This window comes from Platalea leucorodia (assembly GCF_965183815.1).
Source record: "Platalea leucorodia genome assembly, chromosome: 4".
Classification (NCBI taxonomy): domain Eukaryota; kingdom Metazoa; phylum Chordata; class Aves; order Pelecaniformes; family Threskiornithidae; genus Platalea; species Platalea leucorodia.
The window spans coordinates 24,651,964-24,661,370 of record NC_138826.1 but is presented as its reverse complement, the minus strand read 5'-3'; positions in this window follow the sequence as shown (position 1 = coordinate 24,661,370).

Sequence of the window (9,407 nt, the reverse complement as noted above, 5' to 3'; positions counted from 1 at the left end):
TACAGAATCCCTAGATTACTACAATCTTTTGAACAACCATTGACTCTAGCAGCATGTGTAGACAACTCACCAAATGTTTTGTTCCAGATTTCTTGCAAGAGTAGTGCATGCTTATTGCAAACTTCCTCTTCTTCAAGACCACCAACTGTTGTAACAACATGATGTAGTGTAGTTGCTAGTCCCGTTCTATATTTCTGAAATCTGCAAATCCACACTTGCTAGCAGTCATGCATAAAGTAGGAGAAGGCCCCAAAAACAGTAAGGCTGATGAAGATTGCTATAAAACAAAATCAAATCCAGTTTAACAGCAACTAAAGCTATGAGATTTTGACCATCAGATGTTTTTTGCTTTAGTGGAAAAAAGAGATTTGGGATCTTGTAGCATCAAATCCTAATTTTTCCTCCCACTAAGTGATCTGTGCAAATACTTTCCGTAGTCTAAAATAGGACAGGCAGACCGGAAGTATAAAGCTGCTGTGTTTCTGTGGGAAACTAAAGGCAGATTCAGAGTTCCTTCAGTCAGGCTTTTTGCATTGTTTATTTAGAAACACCTGGATTTCTGTTGTTTTGTCAGTAAGTCATACAAGAAGAAAATTCATCAAAGTGTGATAGCTACATGGAGAAGAATCCCTTTTCCCCGCTCTGTTTCACTCGGCCATCGCTGGCTGTACAACTGGCACATGCACAAATGAACTCTCCTGCCCCTGAGAAAAGCCTTGGGGGAATAGCTGCTAGAGATACTAAAATTTCAGTTTGTTCCTGTTTTCCTTTATCTGTGGACAAAAATATGATGCTTGCATCTCTCTCAGGCTAATCTATTAAAGAAGCTTCGCCAGGGTTCGTTGTGCTAACGTGCTCTGCCCCTGTGAAAGAGTATATATATCAGTACTGAATTCTTTCTGAAGTTTTAGTTGCTAATTTTTTTTCCCTATGATGTTAAAGACTAGTTCGGGGTCAGGAATGATCATCAAATAGCAGACACAGAATAGCCTGCAGTCCCATTTGTAAAGCTGTGCTGTCTTGATGCCAGTATCTTTGCCAGAATGTTATAGGCTGGAGCTGTAGTGTCTCTTGTAATGGAAAGTGAATTGTTCATCTGTCACAGCTGTTGTGTGTAACAGTGGTTGCAGGTCATTTCTTATTTTGGGGGAGAAAATGGAAGGTGGGCAAATGGGGCATCTGTTAATAATTCCTATATAAGTATGCCTTGGTTGGTGCAGTGATCAGAGCCCTCAAGGATAACTCAGGAACCGACTATAATTCACAAGGCTTGGCACCACACAACCCCTCAGTAGGCCATAGGTCTTATATGGTGCAAAGACCTTGTACTGGCTCCGTACGAGTGATGGGTATCAGCACCCGCACTGTGTATCAAGCTGAGCAAGCGTCAGTGAGGTCATACTGCTTGTAACTGTAGAAAACAGTATGTGTATGAGGGGTGAGGGTTGGGCCCATGTATTGGTGCAGTCTCCACTTTGTCATGGTGTAGCTTCTGAATTGCTAACAGTCAAAAGTGCCCTCCATCTAGTTTCCTGTTTACCTCACTTAATTGTATACAGCGAAACTATGCTCTGTCTAGTGATTTTCTTGATGCTTGCTGTTGTACACTGCTAGGAAATTTTCTTGAGCTGCCACACTCCCTAAGATAAATAAATCTTTCTTCCCACTCTCCAGCCCTGCTGTATCATCTTTGATATGGAATCTTTTATGTCATGTCAAAACCAAAACATTTTCAATTACCTTTCATAGCATAGCTCACTAAATGAATGGTTATGTATTGCCGTGGCTCTTTTTCTGTATAGTTATCTGCAGTGTTATCAGGGCAGGAGCAAGACATCATCATGTGATGCTTATCTGTACTGCATCTTTTTTCTGATTCTTGCAAAGCAATACTAGTGCTCAATTAGTGCACAGTTACCCAAAATATTGCAATTACTTTGTCTTACCTCTCAATGATAATGGCAATCTCTGTATTAACCAGAATCACTGCCCTTAATATGTTCCCTGATATTTAACTGCCATGGTTTTATGACCCCAATAACCAAATAATGTTTAAATTCAGACAAATTTGACTCAAGGAATTCTAGAATGTCATGACATAATGCTGAAAAGGCAGAGAATGTTATATTAAACTTATGTAAATTTAAAAAAAGTTATTTAATTTCTATTTACAAATTTTAAGTGCATAAAAGTTTGAAAAGATGGGCAGGAACTGGGAGCACAGTACAGGGAATGGCTGATTTTGACTATTGTTTCAGTAATAATTCTTCTGCTTATTCTTCTGCTATTTGATGATATAGTATCATGATGGTTAGGGCAATAGGAATATCCTTTAATAAGTACTGTCCTGCTATATGTTCACTCACTGTCCTCCCCCCTACCCTTTGAAATCTTTCACAAAACTATTGCAGGTAGCTTGAGAATAGCCTGAGAGCAAAACTTGTAATGCAAGGACACATGAGTAAATCCCACACTGATCAAAAAATGTGACTCTCCCAGTAATCATTATTATGACCTTATGACCAGCAGGAGAGAGAAGCATGGCTTAAAGATCACTAAGATGTCATATAGACTGATGCAAATATTTTCCTGTCTTCTAGAAAGCAGAGCTTGCTGCTCCTATTTAGTGATGTCTTCCTCACACAGACTTATTTCTTGAGATTACACTCAGAGTGACAACATTTCTTTCAGGTAAAATAAAAATCTCAGAGTCCAGATTTTTGTGATCTCTTTGCAGCTCTGCCACTGATGTCTGTCTATTATCAGACAAGTCTAAGCCTCCACGGCTGAAACAGGTTTAATATTTACACATCTCAGAGCAATGAGTCACATCTTGGTTGTATCCAGTAAAGCACATAGAGTTCATCATGAAATAGAGAGTTATTTCCAGACAGGGCCCCTCTCTGAAAAATGTTAACAGGTGGAAACCCTAGTAGATAAATTAACGTCTGCTCTTCAAGAGAGGGTTATTTTTACCACCAGCCTGAATGTAGTGAGTGCAAGTGTACCATGCAATGATATACAGAAAGCATTTATAGCTAGAGTGCTCTGGACCTGTCCCTCCTCCGTTTTTAATGCAGAAGAGGCAAACAGTCTGATAAAGTGTGTGCATTTGTGTATTCATAACACCTACATAAGGAGATTATTTGATTTCTAGGCACAGAATTAATTCAATCACGGAGACTGAGAGAACTGGATCATGAATAAAGGACACCCAATACCAAGTGCATGGGTGCTTTGATGAAAAGAAGTGTACAAAATTATTTTTCATGAAAATACTGCTTGTCTTTGTGGGGTTGCTGATCTCAATAAACTTAGAGCCACATGAACATATCTAGAATTTTAATACGCTTATATATGAGAAGATATCTAAGGGAAAAATCATTTTTCTCCCTCCACCACTTTTTTGCTTGGGTAATATTAATTTGTAGCTTCTCAGAAAATCTGTGCCTTTTTCTCAGTGTCTAGCTTTGTCTTTTACACTTGGAGAAACATGCATGCCCATGAAACTGAAGAATTTTTATGCAGAAAGACGAGCTGGTAACTGGATGCAATAGTCTTATCTGCTGGCTGCTCTGCTGAGCAAGAATGAGACCTGATCACTCGTGGAATTCCCGCTGTCTCAGCCCGAGTGGATGGGCAGTGACCCGCATGCTCCCCCCACCCTGGCAGCTCTGGTCGTGGCTCATCACAGCGACTTCAGTGCCTTTGACACCACTGTCTGCTCAAGCACTTGAGGCCCACCAGTGTCCCTTGTGTGTGTAGGATAGTGGTGTCTTATAAAAGCATGATACATTCCTACAGTGTTCCTGACAGAAAGGAGTCCAGCTTTATCTGGGTCCAGTTTTATGGGGAAGGACTGTACAAAAGAAAGCCCACGACAACAATGTAAAATGATAAGTCACATTATGCTATAAACAGAGCTTTAAGTTTAGGAATGAGGAATTCAGTAGTGAATCACCTGAACTCTCCTTCCCACTTACTGAATATATTACATGTTTTTAGAAAATTCTGCATTAGTAATACTATAAAAATCTGCCGTTATTCATGGATTGCATCCGCATATCCACAACTGAAAAAAGGGAGATTGTGCTCATAGCTATTATATAGCTATCATAGCACATGTTATTCTAGCTAGGCCACTAATATCAGATATTTTAAGAGAACTGCTCTGTGTATTTTCATTTCTTGGTCTTTTCTGAAACACCCAGAATGAACGCCAAATAGAGGCATGTTTTTGATGAGTGTCTTTTCTCTAGAAACTGGGCTGAGAGCCACAGACTTGCTTCCAGTGAACCACCAAAGCTTCTTTTAATTTGATGACCTAAGTTGCTGTTGAATTTGGATGAACTCAGACAAGTTTATATGTGAAAGTGTCTGTCTTTCATTGCTAATCCTTTGAGCTATTCAGTCCTTTTAAATCCTCTTCTTTTTAGGCTTAAAAAGGCTACATCTCTATCCAGACACTTTCAATGTTCTGCTTTCAGGCCTTAAAAACACATTTCAAGGCTCTTCCTCTATTTAAGATGATACTGATAACTGCAAAGAAATCTTTTTAGCAAAGATGTTTGCAACATCAACCAGCATAAAATATTCTCTTTATTGCGGTATAGATGTGCTTAATTAACTAAAATACGTTGCTTTCATATTTTAAAATCATCTTTTCTAGGAAAAGACATATGAAGCATGTAGTCAGGTTATCTGATGTCTGGCTTAAAAAAATTCTCCACCAATAAAACATCAAATAATCTCCTTTTAAGAAGGGAGTCAGCAAATCATGTCATGATTTTCAAGGTGACATAACGAGAGGTTGGAATACAAGACAACAGCAATGAAATGGAATAGCATGCCTGAGTTCAGAATAGTCAATGCTTCATATAAATAGTCTTTGAGACAGAAGTAGAAGAAAGTTTCATGTCATTAGCTCTCACATGTTGAGCACGTTTTGACACTGCAGCCTTCTTTCCAAACCTGGGCACTTGGAAGGGTCACCATTGTTGCGCTATCACATTGGAGAGAAGTGCAAATTCCCCTAACCAAGCTACTTCAAGCTCTAAAGTATCTAAACTTCTGAAAAATTACTTCCCTGTTTATGAATTTTTTTTTTTTCTATTTTCTGTTCTTATTTAGTGTCAGGTTGAAACTAAGACCTTCGATGATTTTAACAGCCAAAAAAAGTATAAGTAAAAAAGTGTAAGTATGAAATCAATAACCTAGTGGTTATTAAATCTGGTAAATTCTACAGAGTTTCAGTGATAGTATCTTCTGACAAAAGATTTCCCCATCTTTATCTTTAAATTTATGACTTGAATCGAGATGGTGATCGTTAAGTCAGGTAAATTTTAACAAAGATAGATGTGACAGAAAAGGGCTTTTTTCCTGTTTTTTTTTCTTTTCTTGTTTTTAGTTAAAATCAAGCACATCACAGAACATAGTATATGTTTCCATTAAATTCTCAACAGCAGAAGTTGCCATCTTTTACTGAACAAATTACAACTTCTAGCTACTCACAGAAATTGTTCTTAGAATACTCTTTTAAGGTCACAGAGAGTCAAATGTAATGAATCATCCTGGAAAATGGAGCCATGCAGACACAGAGAATCTGAAATTGTCTGAACTTGTCAGCATAGGGAACTTATGTTTAGTGTGAAATAAAAATGTTCACAGCTACTATGTGCAGTAGGAGATGAAAGATACTTAATTTTTTCTGAACTTCAAGAAGTGTTTTAACAGACGCTCATGTAAGTGCTGTACTCATCTGGTAAGGTGACATGGCAGTAGCATCGACTGTCCTAATCTGATATTAAGTTACTAGGCAAGCATATCCTTACCTCTTACCATATATTAAAAAGGTATCAGGAAATGCTATACTCAATTGGAAATGGCCTCAGGTTGCGCCAGGGGAGGTTTAGATTGGATATTAGGAAAAATTTCTTCACTGAAAGGGTTATCAACCATTGGAACAGGCTGCCCAGGGAAGTGGTTGAGTCCTCATCCCTGGAGGTATTTAAAAGACGGGTAGATGTGGCGCTTAGGGACATGGTTTAGTGGTAGACTTGGCAGTGATAGGTTAATGGTTGGACTCGATGATCTTAAAGGTCTTTTCCAACATAAATGATTCTATGATTCTATGATTCAAAAATGGAGAGGCAGTTCAGCCTTCAACAGGGTAGGCTTGCATTTTTCTCTGGTGGAAGTCAAGAATTTAAAGGAATTACCCTTAACCTTTGGGAGACTCGAGAAAGAACTGCACTGAACATGGACTTGCTTTAGTTTTAAATCCCTTCTCTTACAAGTGCCCCTCCTACTACACTATGCAAAATCTGATGCTTACAAGTCCAAAAGCTACAATGTTCTTTATATCCTGAAACAATCATCTGTGCTAGCCGTCGACTCTATCATGGAGATTGATGCTAAGAATCTTGACACATTCCTCACTGTGAAAAACAATATTTTAAATTAAAGAGAATAGTTCCATTTAAGGCATGCTAACAGATGAAAACAAATGTCTGAGAAGCAGAGGCTGACCTCCCTAGTGTGCTTTTTTCTTCCTGTGCCTTATACCAGAAACTTTAGCAAAATGCTTCCACTTATCACAAAGCCTTCCTTGTACGGATGAAGAGGGAATGCCCCCGTTTCTGTGCACCCTGGGGGGCTCCCTGAATCACCCCTGTGTTGCCCTGTCTTGCTGGCACCCTGGGAGCAGCCCGACTGAGCGGAACATCAGATTCGTTCCAGGCGCTGCTGGCTGCCAGCACGTTGTAGGACTAACTTGCGAGGAATGTTCCCCTTGGCAGGCAGCCTCCTCCTGGCACCGGCGCCAAATGATATCAACCGTAATTGTTGCTATTTATGATTTTTCTTGTTGTTTATATGAATCACTGCTAAGACAGCTAGGTTATCCCAAATCTTTGAACAACTCATACAGTGGGAAGCCTGACATTAGGTAGAGGATAATATAAATTATTTTGAATTGAATGTACAATTTTTTTGAGCTGAGAGAGAAAAGTATATTCTGCTTGAGCTTGGAGCTCCAAATCCAAGAACTGCCAAGTCTTAGGGCTCCAGCATCAACACTGTCTTGCTATGTGTCCTGGAAGAAGTTTCTTCAACGTTTCTCTTGGTTTTCTTCTACTTACACTTTTCTCTATTTTCTCTTAATTTGCTTTTTGTTCAGCTGCTTTGAAACTAATGTAAGCAAGCAGGCCTACCTGTAAATAAATATTCCAGCATTGAGAATAATGTCACCTGTATGCAATGGGTCTGACTGCATGTTAAACTCTGAGCTTCTTTGTGTGAGGATGAAATATATAAATAAAGATGGTAATTCTGGTTTTGGCTGAAAGTAACAAACAATTAAAAACATAACAATGACCCTATACTTCTATTTCACTTTTTCTGAATAAGCAAAATGCAAATATACCAAAGAATATACAAAATTCCTGAACTGGACACTGCTGTAAGGGGCCAACAGCTCTGATCCGGGTTTGCACTTCCAGAAATCCTGGGCATGCTCACTGTTACAGGCATTCTGGAAAGTGTTGAGTAAAACAGCTATGCATACACAGTAATTCTGTCATGTCCTAAAAGCAGGTGGCTTTACTGTGCAAGTACAGTGTCGTATGAATGCAGGCAGCATTGATCAGGGAATCTCAACCAGAAAATATATTTGTCCTCTTCTGTGTGTCACTACTAAAGCAGACAAAAAAATCCATTTTCTGTAAAAGAGAGTATGCGGGGTGCTCCTGTGCGGGGTTTTTGGATGCCTACCATAACAGCATAGGCAAATAAATCTACTCTTTGGTGCTGTAGAATAACCTTCTGCAGCACACATTGGCTAGTAGAGACTTCTGTGGTAATACTTGAAGGATGCTTTAAGTTCTAAACAAGGAGGATTGTAAGTGTTTTTCTCCACTTCTTGTGACTGACTGTGGGATAAAATAGCATACACCTCTTCTTGCATTTGCACAGTTTAGTGCCTCCGCAATTATGTTATATAAATAATATTGCTCATTTAAACTTACATAAGGTTGCTGAGTGCCAATAATACTTATGGCAGGGTTTGAGTTTTGCATTGCTTTTAACTACTACTATGCATTTAATTCTAAATGTAGTATTTCATGTTTCATTTTGCAAATGAGAAGCACCTATCAAACACCACTCTTTATGATGACAAACTTATGAAATGTACTATTCAAGTAAAATACAATGCTCTTCTAAAGTTCAGGATCTATATCATCAGAAGAGGGCAAATTCCAGTGTGGGCACATAATGAAACTGTGACTATCCCCAAATATGTGCATTTTTATCAGGTTACCCTAAGCTACAGGAAGAAATGGGTTTTAGTCAGCGTACCAGGCAGACCACAGATGTAAAGCGTCCGGAGACCCAAGGAAGCAAGGAACCACAACGACGTTATGCCATCAGACATCATGCAGCTGGTACAGAAATAGAAGGGTTGGTGACTTGGAAACAAGAGGCAGAAGGTTTGAGCTGATTAGGGACACCCGGCCAATGCCAGTGCTTTCTGTTGCCTTCAGACTGGCATTGTGTCAGAGCAGGCACAATACTTACCCCGCGTAGAAAGACAGGGTATTGCTTAGTACAAGGCACGGAGAGAAGTGAAAAAGTTTTGAGGTACACTGGTAGGTGACTTGCTCAAAGCAAAGGATATGGTAGATTTTTCAGTGTCTCAAACATAAGACTGAACTCAGGGGAAGCCACTAAGACACTCTGAATGCATACACTGGGGCAGCAAGCAATGTCTCTACATCAGCTATAGAGAGTGAGTCACTGTGCCTCCTCACTCCCGGTATCCAAAGCAGCAGTCTCAGGCTCAGATTGCAAAGATGTACAAGCTCAGTTGTTTGCTGTCCTGACAGAGTTACTTAAATGCACAGAATTATTTATCATGTCTTGTTTACTTTATTCCAAACTCCAGTTAGCGCAGAACTCCGAAAACATGGTTTTGTGGAGGACAGATGAGATGCTTTATTATGATGCAGTTGCAGAGTCAAGAATCAAAGGACTCTTTGGTGTAATCCTACCTAGAAATTGTTGTGATACAACTGGGAAGTCTTCATGTTTCGTAAACATGAAGTACAGGAACAAGAACCAGTCCGTTAGGTCTGAGGCCATTCTGAATTAATGGATCTAGACATACTGATATTTTAGATAGTAACCAACCGCAAAGTTGCTTTTAGTTGTTCAGGTTCCTCTTTCTTTTTTTTAATCTTTATCTTTAATCTTTAATCTTAGAAAACAAAATGTATCCAGGGGAAGGATGGCAGGGAAGTAGTGGTTCCTTTGGTAAATACTACACTGAAATGTTATTTCTGTCTTTTCTAGTGAAGAAAAGGCTTTTCCAGGATTGATTTTTTTTTACCCAAACCTGTAGTAATGTTTCA